This window comes from Mus musculus, chromosome 6 (genome assembly GCF_000001635.26).
Source record: "Mus musculus strain C57BL/6J chromosome 6, GRCm38.p6 C57BL/6J".
Lineage (NCBI taxonomy): Eukaryota > Metazoa > Chordata > Mammalia > Rodentia > Muridae > Mus > Mus musculus.
The window spans coordinates 39,315,114-39,334,593 of record NC_000072.6 but is presented as its reverse complement, the minus strand read 5'-3'; positions in this window follow the sequence as shown (position 1 = coordinate 39,334,593).

Below are 19,480 nucleotides of genomic sequence, written 5' to 3'. Positions count from 1 at the left end.
AACGGGTGCTCTCCTGGTAACCCTGGGTGGTGTGGAATTAACGATGACCCTTCTGCCTTTGCCTCTTGAGTGTGGGGTGACACATACGAGCCACCACGCCTAGCTGCAAAAACCTTCACTTGTACTGACTAGTTTTTCTGACTAACATCCTGTTTTTCTTTCCTGTTGCCTTCCTGGCTCTACCCGCAACTTTCCCCTCAGCAGCTGAACTAGGTAACCATGTTTGCCAGGACTGGCTTGCTCTGCGCCTGCCACTCTGCCTCAGTCATCAGTGACATCAGCAGCAGCATGCGCCTCCTTTTACCAAAGAGGACATCATATCCTCTTACCACCCACAGGAACAGCTTGTGTAGCTTGAGTTTGGGAGCCCCACCCCTTATTTCTTTTTATTTTTCCACTTGAGGCAGGGTTTCTCTATGTAGCCCTGGCTGTCTTGGAACTTACTCTGTAGTCCAGGCTAGGCTTGAACTCAGAGATCTGGCTACCTCTGCCTCCTGAGTGCTGGGATTAAAGGCATGCACCACCATGGCCTTACTGTTTGGTTTTTAAAATCTTTTTCTTGTATTTGACACTGGTGAATACCTTTTCCCAGGACTTTTTAAAAAATTTTTAAAAAAGATGTATTTATTATATATAAGTACACTGTTGCTGTCTTCACCAGAAAAGGGCATCAGATCTCATTACAGGTGGTTGTGAGCCACCATGTGGTTGCTGGAAATTGAACTCAGAACCTCTGGAAGAGCAGGCAGTGCTCTTAACTACTGAGCCATCTCTCTAGCGCAGGTCTTTTTTAAAAAAAGCCTTCTTAACATTGTTATAGAGTATTTACGTTTCTTTCTTTCTTTTTTTTTTTTTTTTTTTTTTGGTATGTCTGTTCTTGTTTATTGATTTAGTTCTTGTTTTGTTTTTTTTTTTCCTCTGCTTAAAGACCACTCTAGATATTATTTTTAATTAGGTATTTTCTTCATTTACATTTCAAATACTATCCCAAAAATCCCCTGTACCCTTCCCCTCCACTCCCCTACCCACCCACTCCCACTTCTTGGCCCTGGCATTCCCCTGTACTGAGGCATATAAAGTTTGCAAGACCAAGGGGCCTCTTTTCCCAATGATGGCCGACTAGGCCATCTTCTGCTACATATGCAGCTAGAGACATGAGCTCTGGGGGTACTGGTTAGTTCATATTGTTGTTCCACTTATAGGGTTGCAGACCTATTTAGCTCCTTGGGTACTTTCTCTAGCTCCTCCATTGGGGGCCCTGTGATCCATCCAATAGCTGACTGTGAGCATCCACTTCTGTGTTTGCTAGGCACCGGCATAGCCTCACAAGAGACAGCTATATCAGGGTCCTTTCAGCAAAATCTTGCTGGTGTATGCAATGGTGTCAGCGTTTGGGGGCTGATTATGGGATGGATCCCCGGGTGTGGCAGTCTCTATATGGTCCATTACGTTTCTTTTTAATCTTTGGGTTTGTGTGGGTATATTATGCTCATTTGTACATTTAGTGACCGCAGCTCCTAGGTTCATGTGTATTTGCACATGTGTGTGTGTATGTATGTTTATATGCATGTGTGTATGTGTCTGAATGTGTGTGTGCATGTGTTTGTGTTTATATGCATGTGTGTGTATTTATCTGCATGTGTGTATGTATGCATGTGTGTATGTGTGTTTATGTGAGAGTGTGTATGTGTGCTTATGTGAGCGTGTGTGTGTGTGCGCGCGCACACGCATGTGTGTACGTGCATGGCTGTGTGCAGACCACAGGCTGACATTGCTTTCCTTGCTCATACAGAATTGGACTGTTAGTTCACATCGTGCTGTGATGGCTGTACGCATCCCTTCCTTCTTGTCCTAATTCATTCTTCCCTCTAACAACTCGTTTTGCTCCCAGCTCTTTCAGTTTTCAGTTTCCTTCTGAGTTTTCCAGCAGCATTTATTGAAGAACCCCCGTGGAACCAGTGCTGTAAGCCTCCCACCACCTTTACTTACGCTGAGAGTCAAATCCATCTTACTTGTATACTTGGTATCTATGGCCCCTGGGACAGTACGGCCCTCTTCTTCCAGGGCCAAGGCCAGGTGGAGCAGGCCATGCATGGTTCCTGAACCTTGCAGATGGTCCCTGCACTGCTCACAATAGTTCTCCTGCAGTGGCTGCCTACATTGTCAGGCTGCATGGCTCCACACTAGTGTCCGGTCCTCAGCTCTCAGATTACCTAGCAGCAGGAAGCCTTGGACACAGCAGTGCTCAGCAACCTCTTTGGAGCCTGTTTTTTTCTGGGCTGTCTCCTCCCCAGCCCTTCACAGTCTTCCTCTTGAACGCCCCTACCCTGTCTTCTCTGCCTCAGGTGATGGGCCTACCCTGTTGGGGCCTTTCAGGGCCCTTATCTTAGACACTGTCTGCCAGGCCCACTGGCTTTACTGCCTGATGGTATCTTCTGGTACAATAATTCTGGAAATGCTTCCTGCATTTCCTCAATTAGGTGAGAGTGGGCACCATGGCCAAGGACAAGCAGCTGTTTAGCTGGTACACTGACTTCCAGATTGGATCCGCCTTCCCACATTGCCCCTTTGAACTTTCGGATACTATCTTACTTACCTCCCACCCAATCTTTCTTTCTTTCCTTACTGTAGTTCCTGAAGCATTTCTGGCAAGATAGATAACTCGTTTCAGCACGTATCTTAAGTAAATCAGATTAAATGTGAAGAACTAGTGTTAGTGTAGACATAGATGGTCCAAAGACCTTACCTGGGTATGCATGTGCTAATGTTAAACCTAGCATTTATCTTTAGTTACATGTTACTAATGGCATTTTAGAAGCAAAAATCTACACAGGGGTAGTTTCAGGGAATCCAGTGCCCTCTTCTGGCCTCATTGGGCTAATGATTTTTGGGCAACTTGACACAAACCTAGACATATTTGGGAAGATAGAATCTTAATTGAGAGAAAGCCCCCGTCAGAATGTCCATATATGTATACATGGGCAGGCGGTCCTGGATTATAAAAGAGAGAAGGCTGAGCACGTCATGGGGACCAAGCCAGTAAGCTGCACTCCTCTATGGCCTCTGCTCCAGTCCCTGCCTCCAGGTACCTGCTTTATGATGGACTATGATCAGGTCGGGTAAGCTAAATTAGCCTTTTCCTCACCAGTTTGTTTGTGGTCATGGTGTTTTATCATAGCAATAGAAACCTTAAGACACAGACAAAAGACTTCTACTCCTAGAATAAGTTTTTAGAAAACCACTGTCCCATTTACTGTTTGTCTGCACCACAGGCTTTGTGGTTCTGAGGCTTGCAGCTGAGAGCCCAGAGAAGATGACTGTGTTGGCTAGGGTTGCAAAGAGATAGGAGAGAGGCACACACGTAGTGTTTTTCCATCCCAGCACGTGGCCTGGCCTTCCCTCCAGCCTACTCTGGTTCTAGGCTCCCATCCAAGGTGTGGTGGTACAGTGCATGAGGCTTGTGAGGTGGTGTGTGAAAACTCCCCGTGGCCCCTGCACCTGCCACTGGGCTCAGGACTTTGCAGAGGTAGCCACGTCACCGTGCGGGTATATGGCATTGCCTGATCCTAGCCCCTCTCTGTCGTAGTTTTCTACTTTTAGTGTGGGGTGGGTGTGGTGTCTATGTGCATGTGTGTGCAGGTGCGCTTAACTAGTACGTGAATGTGGAGTCCAGAGTTGTATGCTGAGCGTCTTCTCTTGTCCTCTACCTTAGCATTTAAAACTTTTTTTGTGTATGGGTGTTTTGCCTGCATGTGTGTGTGTGTGTGTGTGTGTGTGTGTGTGTGTGTGTGTGTGCTGTGTGCTAGGAGGCCAGGACAGGGTGTTGGATCCTCTGGAGTTGGAGTCACTGGCAGTTGTGAGCCACCACGGTGGTGCTGGGAACTGGTCCTATGCATGGGCAGGCAGTACTTTTAACTGCGGAGCCACCTCTCCAGCCCCATTACCTTGCTTTTTGAGGTAAGCTCTCGTCTGTCTCTGATCCTTTCCCCAGTGCTGGGGTCACAGACACATGCCTGTGGCACTAGTTATTTCTTGTTGTTTTGTTTTTGTTTGTTTGTTTTAATGAATTCTAGGGTCTGAACTCAGGTAGCTGAGCCATCTCCTCAGTGCTGTTGCTGCTTCGACTTTTCCTGGTCTCAGAGATCTGCCTGAGTTCTGGGATTGCAGGCGTAAGCGACCACCACCTGGCTTCCCCTTTGTGACTTTAAGAAGTACCTCTTCACTCTCCTTCCAGATTTTTCTCTTTGAGTCTGGGGATGATACTGGTACCCAGTAAACTCTTACACTGAAATTGCCCCCCATCCTCTGTGCTGCCGGGCAGGGTGGTCAGCGAAGGTGGAATTGCTTCCTGAGCATGGCTTACCCAAGTCTGAGTCTCTGCCTTGCCGCTCAGTCACCATTCTCCCTATGAACGTTTCATTGACTTGGGATGAAGCTCCTGCTTCTCCGGGATCCTTAGTCAGCCCTTAACTGCCTGTCTTTGCCCTTGGTTAAAAGGAATGACCTTGAGGCCGGTGAGATGGCTTGCCACCAAGCCTGGAGAGTAGAGGTTGATTCCCCAGGACTTACTGGTGGAAGGAGAGAATTGGCCTCCGAAAGTTGTCTTCTGACCTATAGAGTCACACACATCTACAAACGAAGAAATGTTTTAAGTCTTTTAAAATGAAAGAACCTTCCCCCACCTCTGTGCCCTTTCCAACAAAAAGTAGCAAGACCATTTGAAGCTTCAATCATCCCTTTTGTCTATGGGGCCATAGTTTTCATCTCAGAATATCAGCATTAGAGAGCTGCCACTGAAGGGCCTCCCTGTTTTTCAGGAGTGCTGTGCATTTCGTGGGATAATTGTACTCAGGTACAATTTCACCAAAGGCTTCAAAGGCTTTTGTTTTGCGTAGCAGCTATTTGTCCTGAGCCCCAGAGAGGGACATCAGAAGGCCATAACCCTGGGTGCGTTTTTGTAGTGTGTTCGTTTGTTTGTTTATTTAGCATTTGTTTGTTTACCTGAGCTCATTATGTACAATCTCAAACCTAAAACAGCCTTGCAGTTGATAATACCAGAGAACAGCCACACTCTTGACTCTGGGACCAGGAGCACAGGGCTGGGAGGGGAAGCTACAGTGTGAGGTGCATGTGGCCTGGAGCCCTTCCCAGCAGTCCTCCGATTTAAGGGCTCTTACCTTAGTGGGACAGTTTGGGCTCAGACAGGAGGTGATTTTGTGAGCAACCCTTGGAGAGTAGGCTGCCCTGTCCCCAGGTTTGTATTTAATAGAACTTTGAGAAGCAAGCTTGTGGCTTGACTGGGAGAGAAGATCCTTAATTGAGGTGAAGCAGGAGGAGAGCCCAGCCTCTATAGTCGATTAGAGGCCACTGAAGGAGCCTCTGGATGGAGGGTCAGGCTGAGAACAGGTTGGCAGTGGTCGCCTTAGGAATGCCAGGCTTGCTCCTCCTCGTGCGTCTGCCTCCTGGCCTTGCAGAGACTCGGAACTCACCAGTGGTTGTCCTGACTGTAAAGAGGCTTCATATCGCAGTTTATGTCTTCATTTCACTTCCTCCCAAGCCAACAGCTCTTTCCCCGATGCAGCCTTGCTGTGCCTCTGGACTCCACAGAGGGAGACAGATTCCCAGAGCTCACACCAGAACCTGTTCTGTATTTCATGATTACTCTAGGTCAGTTCAGAGCATCCTGTCTCTTTCTGGTCCCTTCTCACTGCGTGAGTTCTCATTTCCCTCCGATCCTCCTGTTCTGCCGGGAAGGAGCCTCTCAGGGGATGGCCTCCTCGGATGCTTCCTAGTCAGGGATGGAAGCCCACTCTGACATCAGGTGTATCCCTCTCCTTTCAACCACCACACAGCCGGGATTGAGATGAACAGGAAAGGAGAGTTCCTGGTCGACCCTCTCTCCTCCACCATCCAGGCTTGCTGCTATGCACAGTGAGCGTATTTTTAAGTGAAGGGTTCCCTCCTCGGACATCGCTATTTCTCACCAACTATTCCTTCTGTCTACACAATGTAGAAGGACTTCAGGGCTAAAGTCTATGTTCTCCTTGGTGAAACATTAGTTTTAAACTTTTGTTTTATTTCATTGAGGCATACTTTCACTGTGTAGCTTTGGCTGGCCTGGAACTCACTTTGTAAACAGACTGGCTTTGAACTCACAACTCCCTCTGCCTCCCACTCCCTCTGCCTCACAAGTGCTGGGATTAAGAGCGTGTAACACCACTCCTGGGTCCTTTGTCTTAAAAAAGCAACAAGCATTTAATTAATTAATTTTGTGTGTAGATGTGCTTGTGTGCATGTACACGGTGTGCATGCCCTGTGGTATGTGTGTGAAAGTCAGAACAATTTTTCGGGAGTTTGTTCTTTTCGTCTTGTTGAAGCAGGCTTTCTTTCTTTCTTTCTCTCTCTCTTTCTTTCTTTTTCTTTTTTTTTTTCCCTGATGCATTGGGTAGTCCAGGCTAGTTAGCCCACAAGCTTCTGCCTCCCATATCACTTTAGGGTACTTGGATTACAGATATGCACATGCCCCCACCTCCACCCCACATGGTTGGTATAGGTATCAAACTCAGATTGTCAGGCTAACCCACAAAGCCATTTCCCTGGCTCCTTCTTATTTGGTGTGTGTGAGATTTTGGTACAGGTTCTCATGGTGTAGCCCAGATGTCTTCAAACTCACAGTCCTCCTGCCTGAGCTTCCAGAGTGCTGAGATGACAGGCATGCATCCATGTGCCTGTCGTTTCCCCAGTTGGTCACTGAACTGTGCTCGGGGGTTCCCCTCTCCTAGGAACAGAGTGTGCTGTCTCCTGAGAACCCGTTCTCTTGTTGAATAGCTTTAACTATAAGAAAGCTCATTGTTCTATTGAGTGAAAATTGCCTTCTGATTTCTTCCTGTTCTCAATTCTTCTAAAGCGATACAGGTTACTTCCCTCTCCTCCTTCTCTGGGTGAGGTGCTGTATTTTGCTTGTTTTTGACAGTCTTTCTTACATAGCCCCAGCTGGTCTTGAACTCTGAATCTTCTCTCTTCAGAAGTACGGGACTTCAGACATATACTATGGAACCTGGCTGTGTTTTCTCTTATTAAATTGGAAGGCTTGAAACTATTTCTTTCCTTTTCTTTCTTTCTTTCTTTCTTTCTTCCTTCCTTCCTTTTCCTTTTCCTTTTCCTTTTCCTTTTCCTTTTCCTTTTCCTTTTCCTTTTTCTTTTTCTTTTTGGTTTTTCGAGACAGGGTTTCTCTGGCTGTCCTGGAACACACTCTGTAGACCAGGCTGGCTTTGAACTCAGAAATTTGCTTGCCTCTGCCTTCCCAAGTGCTGGGATTAAAGGCGTGTGCCACCATGCCTGGCTTGAAACTATTTCTATGGCTCGTGCTCTCTGAGCAGGCCAGGCCCTGTTCTTTGATTTGAGTTTCTATCTCCCTTCTTACTCTTTACCTGCCTTTACCTTTCCAGTTCAGTTTCTGCTTCTCCTGCTAATCCCAAGAGAATTTGAGATAAAAAAATCTCCTGTGCTGTGTTGGCACTCTGTTTTCAAACTTGTTTTTTTTTTCCATTTGCATAATTAGAAAGTCAGGACCACATCTTGATTTATGTGTGTGCCTGTATACATCGAACCTATGACTTTCTATATGGCAAACATCTATAGCTCACCAGCTGTACCCTGGCTCTGTAAAGCATTTAAAAAAATTCTTCCTACGGTCGCTGGATAATGGGAGTTAGTTCTTTAGCAAATTGTTTAATTTAGTGTCACATACCCACTTCTTCATTTTTTTTCTGTAAGTTATTTTTATTATTTTTAATAGTGTGTGTGTGTGTGTGTGTGTGTGTGAAAGCTGCAAGAATATTCAGGTGCTCTTAATTGCCTGCCACACCATCTCTCTAGCCCCTGCCACCTGTTTTGAGACAAAGTCCTGCTGTATATCTCTAGCTGGCCTGGAATCTGAGATTCAGAGATCAGCCTGCCTCTGCCTCCCAAGACTAGAGGCATGACCCACCACGCCTTTCATCTTTGCTTAAACATCCACCATTTCACATTTGCTTAAACCTTCACACCAAGTGGCACTTTTTTGTTTGTCTGTTTGTTTTTCAAGACTTGGTTTCTCTGTATGGCCCTGGCTGTCTTGGAACTCACTATATAGACTAAGCTGGCCTTGAACTCACAGAGATCGGCCTACCTCAGCCTCCCAAGTGCTGGGATTAGGGCCTGGGCCACAAGGAGCACGTTTTATGTCTAGCTTCAATTTGTTACAAAATTTCCAATTCTTAAATTGCCTTCAGGGCTGGGTGCAGGGTTTGATGCCCTACACTGCCATTTGTGGGACTGAGGGGTAACCTACAAATCAGTAGGATGTCTGAATATGGGTTAGCAGATGTCCTCAGAGCAATCTACACACCCACCTCCCCTACCCTGTCACTAGCGGTCCTCTTTGATTAACCACAGAACATGTTTTGGCGTGTCCTTGAATGTCAAGGTGTGCCCTGTCACTGGGGACCTCATGCTTACTAGGCAGCTGCTCTGCCACTGATTGTAGCCCGTGTCTAGTTATCAACAAGTGATTGTCATATACCTGTCCTTTACTGTGCCAGGAGGCTCACATGTGCCCAGTCTGCCCGTGCTCGGCTCTCAGAGTAACCAAGTGCGCAGCACTTTTACAGTGATACCCTTCTCATACACAGAAAGGGACTCTCCTGGTGAGACACCAGTTGTGAGCTTTTGCACAAATTTTCTTGTTACCAGAAAACCTTGATGCCTCTTCCACTGCTGGACCATGTGTAAGGGTACTGAAAACTTTATCTCCTTTTCTAAGAGAGTCACGTGGCAGGTGTAGTGGTATAGGTATATATCTGTGATCCCAATACTCAGGAGGTTGATGCAGGAGGATTCCCACTTGTTTGAAGCCAGCCTGAGCTACGTGAAACCCTGTCTCTCTGTCTCAATGTGTATGTGTAGGGGGGGGAGTTATATAGAACATGACCCTCTATAACGGACTTCCTTCTCTTAGCATGTTTTCAAGATTTATTATGTTACAGTGAACATGGTAGTGCACACCTGTACCCCAACACTAGGAAGTGGGTGTAAGAGGCTGTGGAGATCAAGATTGTTCTTAATTACATTTAAGGTTGAGGCTAGCCTGGGCTACATGAGACCCTGCCTCAAAACATCAGCAGTAACAAAAAGACTTACCGGTGCTGAACAGTAGTGGTGCACATCTTTAATCCCAGCACATGGGAGGCAGAGGCAGGCAGATCTCTGAGTTAAAGGCCAGCCTGGTCTACAGAGCAAGTTCCAGAATATCTAGGGCTACACAGAGAAACCCTGTCTCCAAAACAACTGAAACAAACCGACTTAACTATATTGAAGAATGTTCCAGCACTTCATTTTTATTATGCAAGAATTATTTTGTAGCATATGCTATGTTTATTTAGCCATCGTTTGATGGACATTTGGCTTGTGTTTATGTAATTCATATACTAAAAATTATCTTTGTGGGGAGCGGGTGTGGCGGCAGTCCCAAAGGCGCCAGGGACTGCAGCTAAGTCATATGACTTGCACCTGACTTCCTCATATAAGACACAAACATCTTGAGTGCTGCGCAGGTGTACCAGGATACCGGTGAATCCAATTTGATGGAGATATGCCCCTGCTGCCCTGATTAGCTGAGGCTGCGTGCCTGGTGAGGTGGCGTGGCCTGCTGTGCGTGGATGGGAACTGAGAGTATAAAAGAGTGAGAGGCCCAGGGTTCGGGGGAGATATAAACAAGGGAGATATAAAAACAAGGGAGATATAAAAACAAGGGAGATATAAAAACAAGGGAGATAAAAACAAGGGAGATATAAAAACAAGGGAGATATAAACAAGGGAGATATATGGAGAAAGAAGAAACAGGACTGAATAAATGTGTGCAGAAGGATCCTGTAGCAGCGTCGTTCTTCCTGGCCAGTTGAGCGCGCGCAACAATCTAAAGGTCCCTGGTTCATTCCCGGGTTTCGGCACTACTTCTTACACGCGTTCTCACGACCGGCCAGGAAAGACGCAGCAAACCAGAATCTTCTGCGGCAAAAGCTTTATTGCTTACATCTTCAGGAGCAAGAGCAAGAGAGCAAGAGACGAAGAGAGGGAGTGCCAGAACCCCGTCCCTTTTAAGGAGAATTATCCTCCACCTAGGACGTGTTACTCCCTGATTGGCTGCAGCCCATCGGCCCAGTTGTCATCACGGGAAAGGCAGAACACATGGCGGGAAAACTGCCCCTGCACGTGTGCAGATTATGTTTACCACTTAGAACACAGCTGTCAGGGCCATCTTATAATGGCAAATGTGAGGGCGGCTCCTCACAATCTTTATAATAGCAATGGGGTTTTTTTTGGTTTATTCAAAAAATTATGTAACTATTTATTTTATTACTTTGAGAGCCACACTTCATCCTCCCCACCCCTCTGCTCCTAGTGAATACTGATTGCTGTTCTGTATGTATGGTTTGCGTGTCCTGATGTGTTGTCATATGAGTAGAGTCCTCCATTTGTGGTCCTTTGTGACTAACCTCTTCACTTGCATTATTTCAGAGCTACTATATCCTGCATTTGGTGTCTGTTTATTACAGTCAGCTGTATTCGCTATAGATTTTTTTTTGTTCTCTATATTTTTTGTTTAATTTTTAGATTTTTTTTTGTTGTTTTTTGTTTTTTTTTTTGTTTTGTTTTGTTTTGTTTTGTTTTTTGTTTTTTTCTGAGACAGGGTTTCTCTGTGTAGCCCTGGCTGTCCTGGAACTCACTTTGTAGACCAGGCTGGCCTCGAACTCAGAAATCCGCCTGCCTCTGCCTCCCGAGTGCTGGGATTAAAGGCGTGCGTCACCACGCCCAGCTAATTTTTAGATTCTTGATGTCTGGTTATTTGTGGTGTCACTGACTGAGGAGAGGCCGACCTTCCCAGAGCTGGTCACTTAGAGAGCAGAGGGCTGGTCCAAGGACACTCGAGTATGTCCAGAGCTCACGTTTGTAGCTCACTCAGTGAAACCAGACAGCTTACACCAGTGATAATTCAAAGGCCATATTCATTTTAACTGAAAGAGTGTATATCAGTCATAGCCAAAGGCCATATCCTTAGCAGGGGGTAAAGTAGGAAATGCTTATTCTCAGACTAATGCTATGTAATCTTTAGCTACAAATACATATTTTATGTGTGTATTTACACACACCTGGAGTTGGCCTTCTGTATTGTGGGTTACATATATACCTAGGCACACACAGACATACACACACTCATAATTAAAAGTAAGATCATTTTCAACATTTAGATTTTTTTAAAAATTTTACGTATGATGGGTGTTTTACCTTCTCTGCACCGTGTCTGTGCCTGGTGCTTATGGAGGTCAGAAGAGAGCGTCATTACAGACTCCAGTTGTGAACTTCTGTGTGGGTGCTGGGGACTGAACCTGGGCCCTCTGAGAACAACTGTGCCCCTAAACCCTGAGCCATCTTTCTACCTCCCCAAAATAAAATATTTTAAAGGAAGCTTTAAAAATAATAAATGAATGCATGGGACCATATGTGTAGGGTTGTTTGTTTGCTTGCTTGCTTGCTTGTTTTTACCTACATGGAGGTACCCTTGTATCCATGGAGGTCAGAAAAAGTAAATAAGATTCTTTGTGCTGGGGTGACCAGCCTGTGCCACTGGACCTAGCACCACTCTGCCATTTTGTTAAGGAGTCTGAGCACCTGCAGATTTTAGTGTACAGGGTGTGAGTTCTTGAGGCTGTCCCTTGTGGATGGTAAAGGAAGACTATTTGTCTTTCTCAAAGTCAACACAGGGATAGGGACCTGCCTACAGGGCCAGTCCCTGTCCCCCAAGCCTGCAAGTCATTCTAACCACTAATCCTTAGCTGTTTACCCCACCCTGCCCTGCCTTTCCTACAGAAAACAAAGGCTCTTGGTGGGGCTTTCCCCTGGCACGTAGCCACCTGATTGGGCTTGGTGCTTCTCCCTGGACCTATGTGGCACAGCACAACTCCTCCTCTGAGAAATTCTCCTATGCAGCAGCAAGCTGACTGTGTGGGAAACTGTACTGCAGCCATAGTCTGATGAGCCCAGGTAAAGGCTAAAGGAGGGAAATGCCTCCCGAGAAGTTGTCCTCTGACCTGTACAGGGCTGCTGGGGCTTATGTGCCCACACACAGGGTACACACAGGATACGTTCTTCAAAACCTTTTTTAATAAAAATCTCCCAGTGGCATTCACATTGTTTGACTTGCAGTCAGACCTCTGTGAACTAAAAGCTTGTAGTCAACTGAAACAAAGCTTTGTAGTACGTTTTAAAATCAGGAAGCCCGAAGTCCCTCAACTTAGTCCTTTTTCACGGTTGGTTTGATGAGGTTTGGTCCGTGGTGTTCCCATGGAACACAGAATTAGCTTGTCAGTTTCTGTCCATGCTCTTGTAGGGACGATGCTGAGTCTGTATTGCGGTTTGGGAAACATATCATCCTAACAGTTAGATCTCCACCAGTGAGTATAGGGCATCTTCCATGAACTCTGGTCTTCCATTTCTTTTAACATCATTTCCTCATTTCTGGTGTGGCCATCTTGTACATCCTTCTGTTAAATTTATTGCTAAGTGGGTTTTTGGTTTGTTGGTCTTTGTTTTTCTTTGAGTGGAGTTACTTGGAAACTTTTATTCCGGTTGTTCAAAGCTGTCTATGGAGATACAAGTTGGATTCTGCATTCCCAGCTTGTATTCTGCAGTGTTCACTGTGTGTCTCTTACCTCCGTGGTGGCTCTGGCCGCTGTGCATTTGTGCTTTGTGTAACGACTGGCTGTGATGTTCAGCCGTGTCTGTGAAGCGGGAAGAGCACTATGGACTCTCACCTCTTCTCCCTCTTTCTTCTCTCACAGTCAGTCTTCACCTTGTGGGTTCCATTTTGGTCACACTTTTGGTCTGCCACTCCCACAGCTCTTCCTGTCACCCTGGGCAGTCACTCCAAGATTGCCCTCTCCACTCCTGATTGATCACTGTACGCCATGTAATGCATGACTTTCCTCTGGTTATCCTCATGGCCTCTCACCGTCTCAGGGAGGACCACTGCCAGTCACAGGGAGGACCACTACTGGACTCTTCCTTATTCTCATGTCCACATCCTTTTTCTGGATTAAAGCTTTTTATTTATTTTTATTTTTATTTTTTGTTTATTTGTTTGTTTGTTTTTCCAGACAGAGTTTCTCTGGGTAGCCCTGGCTGTCCTAGAACTCTCTGTAGACCAGGCTGGCCTCAAACTCACAGATATCCACCTGCCCCTGCCTCCTAGTGCTGGGACTAAAGGCGTGCACCATCACGCCAGGCAAATTTTTCCTTTAGCTAAAAAACCACATCCATCTCTAGCCTTCCTCATTCCCTCTTTTCCTCATCTAGGGCTCTGTTCAGTTACCACTAATACATTATACACCTGCTCTGAATTGATTGATTAATTGATTGATTGATGCTTGTGTCTCTGTGTGCATGCTACAAGTCTGTGAGTGGGCCAGAGGAGAGTGTCAGATTCCTGGAGCTGAGGTTGCAGGTGGCTGTGAGCCACCCATCATGGATGCTTCTATGGAACCCAGGTCCCTTAGAAAAGCAACAAGTATTCCTAAATGTATCTCTGTCTCTGCCCCAGCCCCCTCCCTCCTGCATGTCCTTCACTATCCTATTGTGACTGCCTTCTGTCTACTCTGTATTACTCCCATCTGAACTACAGGCCTGGTCCTGTACCTCTGGCTCCTCACCCACTTCAGATGCTGGGGTTGAGCCCAGGGATTTCATGTGTGTTGAGCCTGAGCACCAGTGCCCAGCCACACCCCAGCCCCTGTTTTCTGCCCTTTGATGCATCCTCTATACAGCTGTACATAGCCGCCAGTCTGCACCTCAGAAAGCTCTGGTCCAATCTGATGGTCACTGTCTCCTGCTGTGGGTTTTCAGATGTTCTCTACATCTGCTGGATCACACTTCCTGTGTGCATCCCACATGCCTCTCCAGGCCTAACTCCCCACATCATTGTAGACAAAACAAGACAAAAACCCAGGATGGCTCTCCACCACTTAGTGCCTTTTCCCTTGTGGAAAACACGCTTGCTCTCCAGGGCAGGCTGAGTCCTGCCTGGCTCCCGGCCAGCAAGGTGGCTCCTGCCCCACAGGACCTAGTGCGAGTATAGGGCGGTTTGGGTGTACCTCACATCTTTCTCTCTACCGGCATCTCCAGTCTCTGCAGGCTGCTTCCTCATAGGAAATGCTTGCTAACAGGGCACACTACTACTTTGATCTTCCTGGAGCACACTGCATGCAAATGCCTGTCACCAAGGGCTTATGACACAAGAAACTGGGATAGAGGCCTGGTGTTCTCCCATGAGGCCTCTTGCAATTTAGTAGCAAGTATAGGTTCTCTCTCTCTCTCTCTCTTGTTTTTTTTTTTTGTTTTGCTTTGTTTTTGTTTTTGTTTGTTTTTTTTTGTTTTTGTTTGTTTGTTTGTTTTTTTTTTTTTTGAGATGGGGTTTCTCTGTGTAATAGCCCTGGTTATCCTGGAACTCATTTTGTAGACCAGGCTGGTATGTAATAGCTCTGGCTGACCTGGAACTCATTTTGTAGATCAGGTTGCCCTTGAGCTCACAGAGATCCTCCTACCTCTGCCTCCCAAATGTTGGGATTAAAGGTTCAGAGTGTAGGTTCTTTTTTTTTTTTTTTAAAGATTTTTTATTTATTATTATAGTAAGTACACTGTAGCTATCTTCAGACACACCAGAAGAGGGAGTCAGATCTTGTTACAGATGGTTGTGAGCCACCATGTGGTTGCTGGGATTTGAACTCTGGACCTTCGGAAGAGCAGTCGGGTGCTCTTACCCACTGAGCCATCTCACCAGCCCCCACAGAGTGTAGGTTCTTATTTACATTCTGGCAGCTGAGTTGAGATGATCTCTACAGCACTTCACTCCCGATGGTTCCTGTGGGCTTAAGGTTTCCTTGGGCTGTGTTAGAGCCAGAGAGGCTGGGACGGTGCCCAAGTGCTGCATTCTGGAGAGCTGTTCTCCGGGGCCCAGTCCGTTGTTTCCTTAGAGAATCTAGAACTTAAATACTTCCTTGACCCTAAGTTAAATAAGTGGCCAGGTTATTCATGTGGCAAATTCATTTGGTAAACCAGGTCTGCTTTACCCTGCCCTGGAATGGATTCTTAGCCAGCTGTGCCAGTTCAGTCCAGAAGGAGGAGGCTCCCGGCAGCGGGAGATCTCCCGGAGGTGGACGCAGAATGGTTAGATGTTTTTGTCTCTGGGCTAAACCCGGTCATGTCCCTCATTCTTAACAATGCTTGTCTTTGGGAGCCAGACTGGGAAGGAGTGAAGCAGCCAGGGGTGCCAGGGCGCTGACAAGAGCAGCCGTGTCCTTGGCAGATCTCAGAATAGCATTGGCAGCTCGTGGTGACTCATCGCCTGCAGGCCTGCTCACCCGAGCTCCTGATCTTAGCGTGAAGGAGGGCGCGCCCAGCTCTTCCTCCTGTGCCGGGGGGTGGGGGGGTGGGGGTGGGGTGAGGGGGGGTGCTTCAGCAGAGGGGAAGTGCACAATGCAAAAGACAGGACAGGTACCTGCGAGGGTCTGGACCAGAGCCAGACCTGTTTAGGAGGCTCCCTGGCACCCTCTGCATTATGTTTTGTTTTTTTGTTTTTGGAAAAGGGGGTTCTGTAATTCTGGCCTGCCCAGTCCCATTGAACTAAGGCTACAACACTCCTGTGGGAATCTCTGTGTGTTCCCCGTGGCACATTCTGCTCCTCTTAAAACCTTTGGTTAATTGGCTTTCTTTCCCACCCACACCCCCACTTTATAAAACTATTTTTTTTTTCCTCTTCCCTCATGTAGCAAGAATTCTATTTATTCACAAAACCACAGCTGTTGGGTTTTGCTTCTGGGGCTAATTCCTCAGCCTTCCAAGGGTAGCCTTTATATACTGCTGGCTATGGTTAGAAAAGGGTATGCCATCACTCAACCCTGAGGGTCCTGTGTGGAACCAGGCTCTGGCTGCACCATGTTTCTTTCTCTCTTTGAAGGGAAGAACAGCCATTATCTTAAAGGCCTCCCAAGGCCTGTCCTAGTTTGTTGTGCTGAGACACGGTAAGGTGAGGCTTACTGTCCAGCAGCCAGAGTGACTTCGAATGCAGGTCCCTGTGCTTTCTATGCCCAGCTCCATGTTGTGCTTAGAAATGGTGACCTGAGACGGGCCACAGGTCTGAGGGTCTCTAAAGCTAACGCTATTCTGATCTCTAAATGCCACTCTTGTGTGTCCCACTTTGCTTTGGCACAAGTCATCGCCTCCTCTGTGACTTTCACAACACAGGTTTTTCTTGGATCCACTTGAGCTAAAACTGAAATCCCCCCCCCCCCACACACACACACACAGAGGGAGCTCGCTGCCTTTCGGCTCTGCCTGTGACTGTCCTTACCAACCCTGCTTCAGGACATTTTATAGAAATGCAGATCTGGGGACTTGTCTGCAATGACACAGCACTGTTTAAGAGAGGGCGTTCATCTGTAGCTTCTGAAGGTCCCACGTCCTCTCCTTGCTGCCATAGGACACATGCTCTGTCAGAGAAGTCAGTTTCAGTGGCAAGAAACCAAGTATACTTATCTCTAAAAAGAGGACACAGCAGGCTGGGGGTATAGCCTGCTTGATAGAGCCCTGCCTTCCATACACGGAGTCCTGTTTTCTATCCCAGCAATGCATCTGACAGGGATGGAAGAGAAAGCCTTTATCCCAGCATCCAGCAACTAGGGCAGAAAGATCAGAAATCCAAGGGCTGGAAAGCATTTTTATGTTTTGTATATATACTCAACTTTTATCAAGTTAGTTAGATTTTATACTAGGTTCCTAAAATTAAAGCTAAACATGGCTAGAATTTAAGTAACTTGATAAAATCACAACTCCTCAGAAGTTTTCAAAGACACTGTAGGGTTTTGCTGTTTTGATAACCAAGTGTCTAACAAGAAACTTACCATCATAACTAGGTACGTAATGGGATTACTTACATTATTGGCATCTGCCACCTCAACATTATTTCCAGAACCTTTTCATGATTCTTGATATATAACTCAGTTGTGGACGGCTTGAAGCTGAGCAAACTGCTGTCAGGCTGCCGGAGGAGGTAGGGCTTGTTGGCTTATTTCACTTAACACGATGTTTGCACGGTTCGTGTTGTGACCGTCATCAGTGCTGCACTTCTTGATGGGTGAAGACTGTTCAATTAGCTAAACTAATTCTTAAAAAATATGTACTTATGTTTATTTTATGTGTTTGGGTACTTTGCCTGCATGTATGTCTGTGCACCATGTGTGCTCATTACCCTGGTGGTCAGAAGAAGGTGTCATGTCCTCTGGAACTGGACTTAGAGACCACTTGTAGGTGGTCTTGTAGGTACCAGGAGTCAGCCATGTCTCCTCTGGAAGAGCAGCCGGTGCTCTTAACCACTGAGCAACTCTCCAGCCCTGGTTATACCACATCTTTACCCATTCATGTGTCGGTGGGCGTGGCACCTGTGGTTGTTTTCACCTTTTGGTTATATGAATAATGCTATAGAGGATAATGGCACAAATATTATAAACCCTTTTGGAAGATAGTTGGAGTGGAATTACTTAGTTCTATTGCAATACAATGTTTAGCTTTATTTTTAGGAACCCAGTGTAGAATTTAACTAACTTGATAAACTCCACATACACAATACGTAGAGGTTGGTAAGCCTGGGACCTCCCCTCTCCTTTCAGGAATATAATCTCTGGGCAGCAGTAGAACCTGCTCTCTGTAGACAGGGGATCCTACTCATTGCTGTCCAGGTGGCAAGATGGCTCAGCAGATAAAGGTGCTTGCCACCCACCCTGATAGCCTGAGTTCTATCCCTAGGACCTACCCAGTGGGAGGAGAGACTCACTTCCCACCACTTGTCCTCTGACCTCAGACCCCATGTCCTCTGACATGTCACACATGCACACAGACATTGGCGTTCCTGCCTGGGCCCAGCTGACAGGTTTTGCTGGGATCTTCTTCCCTCAGGAGGACTCCGGGACTTTGCAGTCTTTCCCTGCTCTCTGTGTCTACACTCCATTTCCTACTCTTTACTCCTGCCCTGGCATCAGAGGGCGGGACCCACCTTTTTCTTTACCCAGGACCGACACATACATTGTTGCTTTGTTGAGAACTAACTGGTATAGTTATAACTGACTGAATTAACCAAGTGCAGACTGCTTTGTAACATGGTAAGAACAAGAGAAAAACAAAGACGGAAAGGAATCACAGATCACAGGGCTGGGCCAAGGGGAGGGCTAACCTAACCGCTTCCTCTTTTGAAGTCTTTATTCAACGATGCTTATTAAAGTTAGTTCTACCTGCCTGCTTCCACTTCTCTCTCTCTCTCTCTCTCTCTCTCTCTCTCTCTCTCTCTCTCTCTCTCTCTCTCTCTCTCTCTCTCTCTCTCTCTCTTTCTGGTTTTTCGAGACAGGGTTTCTCTGTATAGTCCTGGCTGTCCTGGAACTCACTCTGTAGACCAGGCTGGCCTCAAACTCAGAAATCCGCCTGCCTCTGCCTACCAAGTGCTGGGATTAAAGGCGTGCGCCACCACTGCCTAGCTTCTTTCTTTCTTTCTTTCTTTCTTTCTTTCTTTCTTTCTTTCTTTCTTTCTTTCTTTCTTTCTTTCTCTCTCTCTCTCTCTCTCTCTCTCTCTCTCTCTCTCTCTCTCTCTTTCTTTCTTTCTTTCTTTCTTCCCCTCTTCTTCCTTCTCTCCCTTCCTCTCCTTCTCTCCCTTCCTCCCCCTCCCTCTTTTTTTCTGTTTTGTTTTTGTTTACTTTTTTAAGATAGGCTTTCTCTATGTAGACCAGGCTGTCCTGGAACTCAGAGAACTCAGAGCCTCCTCTGTTTCCCAGCTTTTCTTTTCCTCCTCTCCCTCCCTCCTCCTCTCTACCTTTCCCTCCCTCCTTCTTTCCTTCTTTCCCTTCCTTCTTCCTTCCTTCCTTCCTCCTTTCCTTTTCCTTTTCCTTTTCCTTTTCCTTTTCCTTTTCCTTCCTTCCTTCCTTCCTTCCTTCCTTCCTTCCTTCTTTGCATGCTGGTGAGCAAACCCCAGGCTTTGTTTCCACCATCACCCACACTGTCCTGTATCCCTGCCACAGTACCTACCTTCCCACTACCTATCTGGTTCTAACTCCATCTTCTCTTCCTATAAGGACTAAGGTCAGCCAGTGCAGTAGCTTACTCTTGTAATCCCAACACTTAGCTAAGAAACTGAGATGGGATGGGAGGATTTCTGAGACAGTGAGGCTGGCCTGAGCTATATAGTGAGTTCCAGGCCAGCCTCAAGAGTGACAACCAAACAAGTCCAGTATAATAGTGCGTGAGGATATAGCACAGTTGGTAGAGTGCTTGCCTAGCAGGAGTAAAAAGTTCAAGGCCACCCTCAATTATATAACAAGCTAGCCCGGGATACTTGAGACCCTATCCA